Source organism: Paralichthys olivaceus, chromosome 17 (genome assembly GCF_024713975.1).
Source record: "Paralichthys olivaceus isolate ysfri-2021 chromosome 17, ASM2471397v2, whole genome shotgun sequence".
NCBI classification, from domain to species: Eukaryota; Metazoa; Chordata; class Actinopteri; order Pleuronectiformes; family Paralichthyidae; genus Paralichthys; species Paralichthys olivaceus.
Window position 1 is genome coordinate 9,580,854 of NC_091109.1, and position 15,217 is coordinate 9,596,070.

The following is a 15,217-nucleotide window of genomic DNA, read 5'->3' on the forward strand; positions in this document are numbered from 1 at the left end:
TTGACTTTTTAAAGTTTTTTTCGCAGTGACTCAATCAGACTTCAGACTCTGGTTCAGACTTTAACAACACAAGAATCCAACATAAGTATGGATCCATTTTCATATGTACACATGTATTTCCTTCACGTCCAAACCACATCTCCTCAGTATTAACCAGACTCAAATTAATGCAGGATGCTCATTCAGGATGACTTCATTAAGTCAATATTATGAAATACGGATGACAAGACAGCCTCTTGATCGTCCCCTAGTGGCTAGCTGCAGTATAGGTCATAAATCCTCCCGTTGCAATTTTAGTAGATAGGACATGGACCAAACTAAAAAGTCAAAGTACATGTCAAATTCATTTATCTCAAAGATGAATCTGTCATTTCAGGCAGTCCTATCAAACTGAGAATTAGAGCAAAATGTTCTTATTCGTTGCTGTAAAAACTGGGGGAAACTTCATGAATGACAGCTTAGACTGACTTGTGACTGCTCGATTGTTCCATGATCCCTACTGAGCAGACTCTGGAATCAAACAATGTTAAAAATGCAAGATGGCACCCCCCTTGTTGAGGATATTTAAGCTCCATTTTTGTACAACAGGACAAAGTTGTAGATCTTTATTTACAGTCTATGCTTCATATGCTTCTCCCACAACATCTTCTTATTGTACCTGCCCAATTCAGGCTGGTTCCATCCCTGGGCACAAGATCAATGAAAATAAATTGTTTTATGCATTCTGTGTTTGAAACAAAAACTCTGATCTCCTCAGTCAGCAGCATCCCCGCCACGCTGCAGCCCAGACAGTCGCCTCAAACATGCTGTTCTTTTTCCTCTGCACTGGCTGGACTGTCGACTGTCAGCTGAACTACTGCTGTTTCCTCATGTCATCAACTTCATATACATCAAATGATTTGAGACAAATGGACCACAGGAACTCCATTAGTATTTGTGACTTTTTCAGAGGAATTTGTGTAATTGTGTTTCAAATCTTTTTTGAAATTGGTCTCGTACTTCTTGTTAACGAATTCTTATAAAGTCTTAGCTGCAGACACCCTGCCATTATCAGCACAGAAGGTGGGATTGAGGCTACATGATATAAAAGCAGAATGTGTTCAGGCTTTTGATAACAATGTTTGTCTATTTTTATTAGTTCTCTTATGTTTTTAATTTTAGAGAACTTCTTTGATAAAAGGGTTTGTTTCAATACAGAGGGACTCACTTTCAGGGGACTAAATCTATAAAATTTACAATGATCTATTTTTGTGTGATTTTAATGGGTGGGTACAATACAGCAGTGTTGTGCTTTTATTTTACAAACAGTGGGAATTCAAGCAGTAAAAATACTTTCCTATCATTTTTGTTTGTCCGTTTCTTTGGGGACTGTCTGCATGATATGCAAGCAGAGATACTGTACGTCATCTTGTAAGATTAAGATGATATTACAGACAGGCAGGGAAACTCTGTCAGAGAGGCAACTGACTACAATAGAGAGCTTGTTATTGGAAAAGGGAAAGAGTTCATCCTAAAGATTAATTGGTTTGAGAGAAAGGCACCATGTTCCTGAGTTCAAGGTATGACATTTAGAGCCAACAGGGGAGTGAACTTCATTATAAAGATTTATGAAAATAATTCAGGTAGAAAATTCCATTTAGCTTCCTATTATTAATTTCATCTTAAAAAGCAAACTGAATTAAGTGATACATTATTCTCTCTAATTATTATGTCCACATTAGCCCTTTTAAAAAAGCCACTGAAGCTGGATAAAGAGATGCTGAACGCAAAGCACTCTAACCCCCCAAATGGAAAATGAATCAGCTTTGTACAGGTATCTCTTTGTTGTTTAAGTCATGGCACATAATTGAAGAAGGAAGCTCAGACTATAGAGTTGTCTTTCTCAGCACAGTTTTGTTTGTTTCTGTAAAGCCAGCTCTGGCCATCAGTACACAGGGGAGATGAGGCGGTATTGAACCGTTATTGATTTCACACTAGGAAAGTCTAGTGATTTATACATATTGTCCTTTCCTGAGGTAAGCAACCAATAAGTATCAGAATGGCGGAATTCTCCACTTTTCTGTCTGTGATTATGACAGTTTCTCATCTCCTTACTTCACAGTTCAGCAGTGGGGAGAAGAAACATACGTCTATAAATAATAAAAGTACAAAGCTGTAACCTTGACGTTTGTACCTTGTGAGCATGCAAATGGTGCAACACAACTTGCAAATGTGTAGTGCAGTCAAGCTGTGTAACATACAGCTCATCGACAGTTGGTTGGCCCGCGACCCAAAAAAATGATGTGGCAAACAAAACGTGCCTTTGAAAATGTCTGAGGAAGAAACTTCCTTCATGTGTGAGGCCCTCAGAGATACAGTACATTTAATGCATTTGGTGAGCAACGGCACAAGTAAGCCTAACTGTTTACATGAAACCTCCACAGGGTACCTTTGAGGAACAACTTACACAGTTCAGTCACCTGCAAAGGCTTGTTAGTGCACTGATGTTTTAGCATGTGCCCTGTTACATGCTCCAGTCCTCCCGTTATCAGTGCGAAAGCAACCACTTCTTCACACACTGCCAGCCGACATGGTGGGTGTCAGGGCATGGATGCAAAAGCTGCAGGACAGAAATGTACACAGGCTGCAACTACAAAGCCTGCTTCATCTAAGTACTGCTACTTTCTTCTGCAAAATGTAAACTATAAGAGGCTTTGTGGAATATTGGCAACTGTAGAAGCAGCAAGAAAATGTAATTAAACAACTTCTCAAATGAGAAAATCATTAAAATTCAGTTATAAAACACAAAAATTACACAACAGTATAAATTACAAATACACACACACACACACACACACACTATTAGTCTGTTTGACCTTGTATATTATAAGTGATAAGACTACGCTTTAGAATCTTAACACCCAACACCAGCAATTATTTTCTTTCAGACCTTATTCAGGAGAGCGAGCCAAAATTAACTGATACATTTTGGGTCCATGTTTTCATGAATTCACCATCTGTGCTTGTTTAGACGAAGGTAGCTGGACTCAGATGAGAGCCTTTACAAATGTTCCTCAAAGCCCTTCCTTCAAAGTGCTGGAAGGCCTGGAGAGAAGTGACATGTGGGGTGGTGGTGGGGAGGGTTCAGTGTGCTATTCAAACAAAGACCAGCAGACACTCTTCTTGTGCACTTGCTTTAATTGAATCTAATATCTGACATATGGGTAACCAATCAGTGGTTTAGCAGAGACGCAGTATAACCACTGACTTTGTAAGGCTTACAGACCTCCTCCAACCACAGTTCCACATTTACCTCCAACACGCACAAACGACAAAAGGTCTGTGCTGAAAAACTGACTTGTTCCTATTTTCAAGTTTCAAGGTGAGCACTGTCGTGGAGACATCAGGTTTCTCATTACTTGGCTAAGCAGGCTCCCTTGTTAAGGATTCTGGTTGGACGCATCTTCTCGAGGAATCCTAATTAGTGTGACTTTAACAAAAGACGGAGGATTGTGCCATCTGCCTCACATAACAAGGATTCCTCACTAATTAAAAACACCTAGGAGAGCAGTTAGGAAGTAAAACCTGGTTAGGTTTGTAAGGTTAGGGAGATCTAATGAACATGAAAATGAGTGATACAGCTATAAGTTCCTCCTTTATGACAACAGGCATTGTCCCTCTGGGGAAACACATCTGTGCAGGACAAAAATATGTTTCCTACTCCTGCTGGGTTGATATAAACCTGCATTATAGCAGTAATCATATGACAGAATAATACTAGTCATTTGCACACTTTCAGCATACAAATCTATTTCATTTAAATACTGATGAAAGTATTATACATTCGGTTTTCATATGGTTAAAACATTCAGAGGTCACCAAAGTTAGATGTATCTATGACTCCAGAGAAGAGACTTTATATAAACTTTTATAATTATTATTACTATTATTATCCATCCACCCATTTCTACAGAGTTTATCCTTTGAGGGTCATGGTGGGAGTTGGAGCCAATCCCATCTGACATTGGGTGAGAGGCAGGGCACACTCTGGGTAGGTTGCATTATTATCAATAATAATAAAAAAAACTGTATTTTCACAAAAAAAAATGAATCACTCCAGCATGATAAGAGTGTGCTTAACAACTAAATTAGAGGTCAAGAATCCCCATACAAACAACAACTGTAACCATGATCATCCACAATGAACTGACCTGAAAAGGATTCTGCTTGGTGAGAAGCAAAGTGAATTTCTGCAAGTCCTTAATTGATAGTTGAGAGTGCTCAGCTGTTCCACATGGAAAGAGAAATTGTTCGAAATGGATTTGTCACAGAGTGTTTAGTCCTCTGTAGGAGTCAAGATAAGGGACAAGAAAGAGGGTCAGTAACTGTCGGCTCACGACAGCATTCGATTTCACGCCAGTTCTACCTGTGTCTGATTGGATGAAAAGGAGGGGGGAGAAATCAGGAGTAATGAGTATTTTCGGTTCACACGAGTCGGTGCAGCTGCAACTCCACTGAATGTAAACTCAAAAGATTTACATACTGGCATACCTATTAAAACAATAAAAGGACTGCCATGTAAAAGGAACATTTTGTTTGTTGTTATTCTGGTTGAAAGCTACATGAACTGCTGTAGCACACTCACACTCACACATCATCCCTACCATACACTGCAAATGCCCTCCAGACACACGATTCATTTGAGCACATTCATTACATTTTAATTGCCTCTAAATTGCAATGTGACCCATCACATCAATAACACTATCTTTGTAACAGGAGGAATGAACCTCGGCACGATTACGCTGCCCATGTATGTGAGCCTGTGTTTGTGTGCATGCTAATAATTGCATATGAAGATCCTGTTTATGTGTGGGACTGGTGTTTTTATTTTCTGAAGGAAAGGGGGAGAGGTGTGTGTAGGGCAGCTGATGCCTCACGTCCTCAGCGTGTGTTGAAAGGAGCAGATATTACCTCGATGAAGGTGAATCAAAATGTGTTTTCAATTTAATCCTTTCTGATTACACACTGTTGTGCCCTACCTAAGCTTGCCAGCACTGCTGATCTCAGACATTCCCCGCGACCTTCAGACTGTACAGAGGTGGCTTCCTGCTGACTGAGAATCTGATTTAAACTGTGTTCCCAATCACAGGAATTTACTGATATTCAGCATTTTCTTACCTGAATGCTAGAGAATATAATATGTCGAACCTAAAGAACTTCTCCAGAGTTTGTACCCGAGTTGAGGAATCATATTCCTGAAAACAAACAAGCAGTTCACTCTGGGGGGGGGGGGGGGGAGAAGCTCTGCTCTGATGTACAAGGAAACCTGTATGAAGAATGCCTAGGAATTCAAATGTAAACTGTTAAATATTAGTTAGCTACAGTTTATATGGGTCTGTAGATTAAGATGGGCTGCTTGAATGACCATGAGAACCATTGTTGTCATATTAATCTCCTGTATTAGCAACAGTGCTACAGGCTTTTTGACATGAGCAGAAAGAAAAGGTATAAATCATATTAAAACATTAGTGATGGCTGAACTCCATTTAGGAGGGGCTGTGCATGCTGGCTCCCTGTCAAACCTTCATAGCTGACAGGAACGTTAAAGAGATCAGAGCTTTCCCTGGTTATTAGGAAAATGTGATTTTCCTGTGATTACAAGTCAAAACATTTACAGCAAAAAAAGATCAACATTAATACTTACTACTGCATTATTACTACTGCAACTGTTTCAGTTAAAGCATGTGATACTGACAGAATATCACCATGCAGTAAAAATAAATATGTTTTACACAATGATTTCATGAGATTATTAGGATGCATTATGTAAAGCAGGATTTCTACTGTTGGTGGAGCTTGTTTTCACTAATTTGTATCCATTTACAATTAATTATTATTTTCATTGTGTATTATTCTGCTGATTTTTCCAACTCTGATTGATAGTTTGGTTTGTAAAAACTTAAAATAGTGAGAAATGGTGTCACAAAGTCTCTAAAAGATGATCAAAATAGTGACACACAGACAGACGCATCAGCCCCCCTGGGAACGTTTGTTTTCTGCATGTCTGAGGTTATCTACAACGTAGATGTAGCCAGGATCCGTGATCTAGAAAATTATTTTGACAGCAACCCTAACCCTTAACCCACCATGTATGGTCAATATTTAAATGCTCAAACATATTTTCATCATGGATTAAACCCATGAGTGGGACACACATTGTGATCTGCTAAAAGCATGAACATAGAAGACAACCCAACTTTAACTTCTGAAATATCCAAAGTCATCACAGAAAACTGTGATCACTGCTATCACAAGGGTGTCACGCAGACTAAACAGGAAAAAACAGCTTGTGTGACAAAAACATGCATGAGGCAACTTTGTATGCTGTTTTTTCTAAATGCTGGGAGGAAGTGGAAGAAGTAACTTTGATTTTTATTTATTTACTAATTTTATCTAAGAGCCAGTAATCCTGTTAGCTGACATCAGTAAATTCCGCAGAACACTCATGTTTACCATCCCTGTTGATCTGTGACCAAAGAGGCAAAACATGCAGCGGTGGTGAGCCCAGCTTTGACTTTGCTGTTTAACGTTTGGATTATCCTCTGAAGTTGTGATTCATCGTTTCTTGTGGGAGGAAAGTGTTCATTTCCAATAGCAGGATGTAATCTGGGCAACCAGAGTGCTGTGTTAGTGTTTCAATTAGTGGAGATGTGATAATCCTTTGTGATGCTTTTAGAATCAAAACATGTTCAAAACCACAGAAGGGAAACATGCTCCACAAAGTCAGAACCAGGTCCAGTAATTTCTTGCTGTCAGGCCACAGATCTCCCCACTAGGCATTCACAGTTTAGACGCACAACACAATAAGGGGAAAAAAACAAACTAATAGCTCATGATCTAAAAGTCATGGGAAAAGGTATAAATCTTTCTGGCAGCATCTATTAAACGCAGGTAAACTCGTATAGCTCCTGCCGCGTCCCAGACGGATCTCTAGTCTGAACTCTGGCCATATTATTCATTACAGCGCTGCAGACCTGCGCTGTGAGCCGCATACCTGCATCACCATTACCTTTGAGTATTGCTAGCCACAGAATTAATTAAAGTCTAATATAGCCTTGTCTGGAGAACGTGACGGTCTGAGGGGTTGCTCAAAGCAAATCAAGACCGGAGCTCCTTCCTGGACCTGAGACAATGACTCTTAACTGTAGGGGCAATTAAGCAGGAGAGCAGTGTTACCTGGGGCTGAGGGCCTGCAGGGAAATCTTGAGTAGAGCTACACTTTTCTTTGCCCACTCATTCTGTCAGAACTCGTATGTCAGTGTGTCACACAGTGGTGACAGGCAGCTTAGATTTTCTCAGGGATTAATGTAAATATGCACAGAGTGATGATTGTAACACTAAGCTGCAGCCGTAAAAAACATGAGTTTGAGGTCTGAAATTTTGATTTGATTTTGAAACTTTGATTGAGAACTGATTGTAGTGACACCTCTGCTCTAATCTTTATAGATATCACCTTTCCATAACTGTAATGTCACAGTATAAGTGATCAAGCTTGGTGCGGACAAACATTCTGTAATGATATTTGGGTTTGGTCACAAGATATCAACTTGATTTTTTTTATGCTGCATGTGCCTTTAATGTTAGAAAAAATAGGGTTCAGGTCAAGTTTGGACACAAAAAAAACTATGACTGTCGGGTTCTGGTCTGGGTCAGAGAGGAAATTATGGTTCGAGCCGCACTCTACCTTGCATGTGGACTTTCTGTGGCCTTGGCTCAGTACCCCAGTTTTCCTCTTCCTGGGTATCAGAGGCTGTTTCCAAGGGAAAGACCCATCATACCCCAAGGGACAGATTCATAGTTATCTACTGCACCGTTCTTTCAAACTCGTTCACAAACTGCATAAAATTAGCACATGATTTACTGAGGCAGCAGGTCATTACACATTTAGAAAGGAATCTGTGTAAGAGGTTCAAACTGTTCAAACAGTCGTGCTGAAATAGTGAAATAACTAATTACAAAGCATTTACAATGGCTGCAGCACTGATTTATCTTAGATCAGTTGTTTGGAAATACTTCCATTTTAAAATCAGAAGAGTAGTTGATAAAAAGACTGCAGCAAGTGGAGGAAGTGGAGGCAGTAATACAGCTGATGTGTCACTGCACTCAAATACATGGAAATGCTCTAAAGGTAATATTCAAAAGTAAATAGTCTTAACAGCTCAGGGAAAGTGAGGTTGAACTTAAATGAGCTCAATAACACTGTACCACCCTGACTCATTTCTTAGACACGTTTTTTTAATGAAAAAATTTGTGTTCAATTGTTTTTTTTTATTTATTCTAAAAGACATTCAGGCTTTTGTTGAGGTGCACTGACTCTGTCCGCTCACATAGAACTCATATCATGGAGAGCTCCCTTGAATAACATTTGATTTAATTGACGCATTTTTAATAAACCTGCACAAGTTGCTCTTGTCTTTACAGAGAAACAACACAAAAGTTGTAGCAACTTAATTTCTACTAAATTTACTGAACACACTGTACTGCACATGTATGCTGCTGTAATGCTGCTGTGTGGATGTAAATCCATATTTAAAATTCCACATTAAACACATGTCTCCTGGGACTCTGTTACCAGCAGCAGAGAGCTTTGCTTTGGTCTCCTCTGGTGCCTGGCTGTGCAGCAAGCTCCCTGTAGTTTCTCTCATCTCAACTCAAACGTCCGTCCATGCTCAAGGCCGTTCCTCTTTCCATTTTAGAGTTTTTAACCAGGGATAGGTACCATTCGCATGCAAGTGATTCTGTTCTGGTATATGGAGGCTGTGTCGTATGCTCACCATCATCCTGACTTACTGTGTTATCGTGTTAGTCTCTCTCTGTTACTGATTTTTGACACTTTTTGTTTTAATGTTTACCACCTCTTGTTGACACCATAATAATTTGGTCTGTACCCCTAAGTTCAGTACCCACTACAATTGAGTAAGGTCCAACGGGAAACTGACATAATTTATCATATTTAAGCATAACTACAAATCGTGACAAATTCTGTCAGAGTTATTTCTTTTCAGTATTACAGCACATCTGAGATTAATGTGGTCAAGTCATTTTTTTTTTTACATTTTGTCTGGATTGTCTCACATTCGATCACATTATTTAAATATAGTGCAGGAGTAACACTAGTTGGGCTCAGCAGTTACATTAGCCAATGAGATGAAAGCTGACCATGACTTAGTTTATTCTGAGCATTTTTGCAAATTGACATTTTGCAGCTTTGGCAAACCAACGATAACATTTTAGATAACTGAATCAAGGTTTGTCATTGTCTGATAATAATGATAATAATGATAATAATAATAATAATAATAACTACCTGCTGAAGCACCATATGCTATCCAAAATGAAACACTCACCGTGTGAATTAGCTTGTGTTGTATAATTATGTTCGTACTAATATGTTATTTCACAAAATTGCAGCTTAAGACCGGCAACAGCCTGATGGTTCATAAATATGAAAATAAACTCTAGAGGCTTCTACTTTAGTAAAAGACAATGCCAATGTCTTAGTACCTCAGAGAGCCAGACCATGAAATGCACTGAAGCGTCAAAAGTCATACAGCGAAATCACATGTCATGATTTCATTTCTTCAATCCAAGTTCTTCATTTGGCTCAAGCTCTCCGCCAACAGCTAAATACCAGTTCAAGGAAGGACTGTCTTCTTTAAAGCAAGTAAAGGCCACGGCCCTGATGATCCGTGAGGAGATGGGGTGAACTCATCAAAGCCTCCCAAGCTCTTTGAAGGTTCCTTGTTCCATCCATCCCAATCCCTTGCAAGAATGATAATTTAAGACAAGATAAAAAGAAGACCTCAATAATCTCCCTCCTCTATGAAACACAGTACTCTGGGTGCAGGCATTATGTTTACATTGATATTAAGCTCAATAAGCATCAAGTAAGAGTGGTTCCACATTTTGTCTTTTCAAAAACTAGTGCAGTCCCCATTCTAAGCCTGTCTGTTTGCTTGACCCGTGTTAATGCTCAGGAGCTACTTCAGAATTATTCCTTGTCATTAGTGAGTCCTCCTCAAACAGTTCTGCAATATACTGTCCCTTTATTGTTTGCGTGCTGGATGTTGTGAGCTTTTAATAAACAGTCTGTGGTGCAGAGGACTTCATCCTACCCGGTTTATTTGGAATAAAGATTTTGTTGTCAATATTTTTCATAAAATCCAAAACATGTGGTTAATATACATCTGAATGATTCACTTAACTTCTATTTTCACACATTGCATGGCAGCTATTTGAGAGGTCTGTTCAGTGACCAACACAATCTTAATTTAAAAATCTAAATAAAAGCTCTCTAATTAAGCTCAATATAAAGTGTTACAGTGTCAATCACATTGAAGACAACTTGCAAGAGAGGATTCTATAAATATTGTTGCCATGACGGAGATCAGAACCAGAAACTCCCATGAATGTCTTTGTCAATCCAATATGGGGAAATAAAAATTATCAAAATGATCTGGCCGTGGTGTGACCCAGTTGACAATCGCTGTTGTAGTTTATCTGGAGGACGTAAGAGAAGACAAGTTCCACTCTGTCTGCAGACTGCCCCCTGCCCCCTCCCCACTGACTGCTACAGTGCGCTGGTCGCCTGTTTATTCAATTTGTATGTGTATTGAACGCATCACATGTCCAAATCACACCAAATCTGCACAGTGCTTCCAGGACCACTAAGAATACAGAGGCCAAGTGTGAAGCCCATAAAATGAATGGAGATATGAAGACATGCATTCTACAGATGTTTGTGAAATTATTAGGTAGAGAATATATGGAAAATTTCAGCTCAGAGAAACACCCTCAACCCCAATCTGCAGGCGTTAATGACCTTAGCACTCAGTTCCTGTTACTTCCTTTTTATTCATTTTACGTCCGGCCCTCAGGTATTAACAACACTGGCTAATATTTCCATCTTCACTGCTTCAACCTCTTGCGCTCCTAATCATTCCAGGCCCGGCTCCCTTTCTATACCCATCCACTTTCAAGTTACTCTGAAATCACAATTTGGCTGCCTTTGCCTCTGCCTGTACTATGTTTAGCTACAGTTCACTGGTTATTTATGGGTACTTACTCTCTCTCACTCTCACACACACAATGACTAAGTAGGCAGATTAATTTTTTATTCTCTACAATTCTTCTCATCATTCACGTCTAAAAAAAAATGCAACGCCAGAATCAGAAATCATCCATGATCCAGGAAGAGTGATAAAAAGGAAGCTATATATAGATGATGAACTACTATCCCAAGGAAAAACAGCTTTTTGAATATTTCATGGGACAGACGTTCACTTCTCTGTGGAGACAGAAGAATTCCCTCCACTCAAGAAACTCTCCCATAAAGATCAGTTAATTATTTCATCACGCTTGTAATGTGCCGACTATAGATCCATTAAATCAACAGAGACAGTCTGACTCACACCCACTGCATGTCCCTCAGTTATAAGCAGAGCCTTCACTTTGCAGACTAATAATGCAGCGAGTTTGTGGCAAAACATCAAAAGCAAACAGGTGTTTATGAATCTGCAGCCTCTTGGCCCACTGCCTAATTTACATAAAATGAAACATTAACATTTTCAATGAATATTCAGCCCTTTCAACAAGCGCCTGCTTGGTCTAACTTGTCAGACATTGAAATGAAATTATAAAAAATACAGGATGGTGTTGTGTCCAAGAGGCAGTGCAGTGTCCTACACGTCGGCAGCATATGGTTTTGGGAATACCGCTCATTCAAGTGGTTGATTGATTGGCGCGCCATTGCTTTCTGGCTGTCAATCACACTTTCGTGCCATTGAATGAGACCACCAGACTCAAAACAAACGTAAATATAAATATTCATGACAACCCCCATTTTTCTTTCGTGTCTCTGTTCTCTGCCGCAGTGACTGCTGGGTTTAATGTGAATGTCAGGATAACTTCCAGTGTGAATCTGCTGTACAGCAAGCTACTCTTCTGAAGGTTATTACTTGTTATCCATGCTTTTGTGCTGTAATTCATCCTTGTTTTCTCAATTTTACTGCACCGCTGCTGCCAACAATTGCATATGATGACACACAATCTTTGTCAAAACATGTTCGACTGTAGTTTGTAAAATTTTCTAAACATATTCCAAGATACTGCTGCCTGCATGAATATCAGGTGGTAGGATGGAGGAAACAGCTGCATGCATGATACCACACAGGAGCACACGCCTGATTCACCACATCAGTCTCATATGTGCGCAGTCGAGTGCACGCAGCATGGCATGAGGCAACTTGTGACGGCAAAGAAAGCTCTCTGTCAGCTCCCTTGATTACACAGTGCGGCAATAATGCAGCCCTGAGCTCAGCTTTCTCTACAGCCTTGTTAAAGCCCAGCACAAGTGCAAAATACAATAAAGAAGAGTTGACAGGCAAGGAGTCTCCTCTCCTTCACGGTTGTATAAGACACAGCTGGAGGGGCTGTTTGATTAAAACAGCTTCCTACTCCTGCCCAACACCCCCACCCCTCTGTGAATATCACCACCGCCCATACATGTGGTGGCGAACATATGGGCCACACACTGGCTTTTATGCTACAGCATGAGGTAACTTCTGAATGCCCGGTCTCCGGTCGTCCCGGAGAAGCTGCACTCGCATCATCTTGCATTGCATTTTCTGTGTGTGAAATGAGGCAATGATAAAATATAAACTGCAATTTCATAAATAGCATTAAGGCTCCCAAAAAGCTGCATCTCTTGCCAGTCACAGATTAACTATCACTCAAGAGACATGTATCATTATCCCTAACAGGATTTATTACACTTAAAGCTGCATGGAAGCCAAATGTGGCTCTATTCTGTTAAAGATTTAACTGAGCAAAAACAAAACTTTGAAAAAGAAAAACACATTTGCTTAGTTTGCTCAAAAATACCTAAGAAAAGTGAATATAGGCCGTACAAGGGAAAAGTTACATGCAGTGAGACACAGACAGCTGGAGAGAGAAAGATTTTTATGACCGTTTTATTGAAAAACAAAGAAAGAAAATTTCTCATTTTATGCTGTTTTGATTTATACCTTTCAAGATCTTGTTCCTTTTAAAACATCTTCTCCAATTAGAAATGTATATATACATACATGTATTTAATGCATAAATATATGTTTTAGATACTCTATGAGGTCCTGTATGTACGTATGTCTAAAAAGATACATCTAAACGATACAAATACAACCTATAAGAGCATTACTTTAATTTTAAATTTACTTTTACTACAAGACACACCCATTAAAGCTGCTTTCAGACATGCACTGAACTCCAGAGATGTTAAAAACGGGTTAACAGGAATACAGGACATGCCCACTACAAGTAACCGAGTATAAACATGCTCTCTACACCCACTCTGCCCCTGTCTTGCAGTCCACAGAGAGACTCCTCTCACATATTCAGTCTCTCATCATCAGTATTGCTTGTACATCTGGGTTGTATAACACATCACTGTCTTGTCTGTCTGTTTTCTGGCTACAGACAGATATGAAAAGGTAAAATAACATGTCATCTATAAATGTGGGTGGTTATCAGTCTTTTATGTCACAAAGAGGCTGCAGCAGGCAGCAGGTTCATAGTTTTACTAAAAAAAGGGCTTTTACAATGTGCACTGTCTGTAGGTCTTACTTTACTTTGCACCTTGCCAGGAGAAAAAAAACCAAGATCCTTTGGAAGGAAAAGTACTGTCACCTCGAATGGTGAACATGGGAATAGCCGCAAGAGGTGTAAAGACAAATGTTATCATCAAATTGATTAAATTCCTCTTAGCTGGTGTCCTTGGCCAAGTAAGTTTGTGTGAGCGGCCGTGGTGCTAACAGCAGCTCCATGGAGAGTCAGTGGATTAATTAGAATTGTACCAAATGGCCAGTGTTGAAGAAGTAAATCAGCTTCCAGTTTCATCTCATGTCGCCTTTCCTCTTTTCCTCCTCCTTTAATGTCGTCATATGAGTCACACTGATCCTGTCTATGTCTTTTAGGAGAGTTAAAACACATTGGTAGGAATTGAACTCAGTTAGCAGAGCTAGCACCAGCAGCCTTCTTCCCCTGCAGGTCTCTGTCCACATGCATGAGCTGAACGTGGTAATGCACTGCTCCAGTAGATGTTGTATACCAGTTTGTTTGAGTTTATACAACCTTGCAAAAACATCACATGTCATTTGTCCCACTTTACATTGCTTGTTACCCAATCATTAATTGTTAGTTTAACCAACTAGTAGATGTGGTGCTGACCTTCAAAGATTTGTTCAATCGACTTCTCTTTTCCATAAAATGTTACAAATAAAAAAACTGTGAAAAAGTGGCCGAATTTGTTCTAATATAAATGTTGCTAGTGAAAACATGATGCTGGATCTACAGCATATGTAATGTATAAGATCTTTATCTGCCTCTGTTTAGAAAGTAATATGTGAAACATCATCTCCTTATTTACACATCAATATTTCTGCAGTGCCCTCTCCTGCTCATTCCACTTTGAAAGGCAGGAGCAATTCATGAAATATTTTCAACAAAATGTGATTCAGTGCATTAAAGTAGAGCTACAAAAGACAGTCAAGTGCAAGTTTTTTGAACTGCAAGCATCAATTTTAAATTTCTATAGTAAAAGCAACAATTTCATCCTCAAATGCGACTACTTTCACACTCTGGCAAAATGATAGTTGAGTTGTTGTTAATCAAGATATTATATTAATTTTTTTTTCAACCGTGGACTGAAAACGTGAAGGGGCTCTGAGTTATCATTTGCTTGCATTTTGAAAATGTTTTTCTACCTAGTGAGAGATCTGTTGAGCATGAAGTTTCATTTTAGTGGCGCATACGGTCACAAGCATTCACCCAGCATCAAGCCAGGTACAATCACTAACAAGCACGAGTTAGCTGCCTAGTTTAAGATTTATTCTGCTTGACATAATGGAAGGGAGTTGTTGTAAACGAATTTTCCAAGATTTTTCTATTTGGATCTGAACCAAACTGCTAGAAAAAAGTATTACACTGCCAATTTCCAAAGTAAAACAATAAGACCTCGAATAAATATTTCCAAAGACAGACCTCTGATTCATGTAACACCTAAGAACAGCTCCTGCGGTGGCATGTAATCTGCTGCTGTTAATTCATCTTATTCATATTCTTGAGAGGCTTTAAAAGCAACGATTTCTTTTACACGATTAGTCTTCACTGGGTGTGCCAA

The 15,217-nt window shown here is 39.3% G+C and overlaps 1 protein-coding gene across 9 annotated transcripts in view; it reads right to left on the reverse strand.

The window, feature by feature from the left end:
• ntng1a (netrin g1a) overlaps positions 1-15,217 on the reverse strand; it is a 249,908-nt gene that overhangs the window by 228,143 nt on the left and 6,548 nt on the right. The window contains exon 5 of one of the 9 annotated variants that reach the window (XR_002202731.2): positions 13,013-14,169. The exons of the other annotated variants lie outside the window; for them this stretch is intronic. The gene's annotated coding sequence lies outside the window, so the exon portion shown is untranslated. Of the gene's footprint in view, positions 1-13,012; positions 14,170-15,217 lie in introns of those variants that run through there. 9 annotated transcript variants of the gene reach the window in all.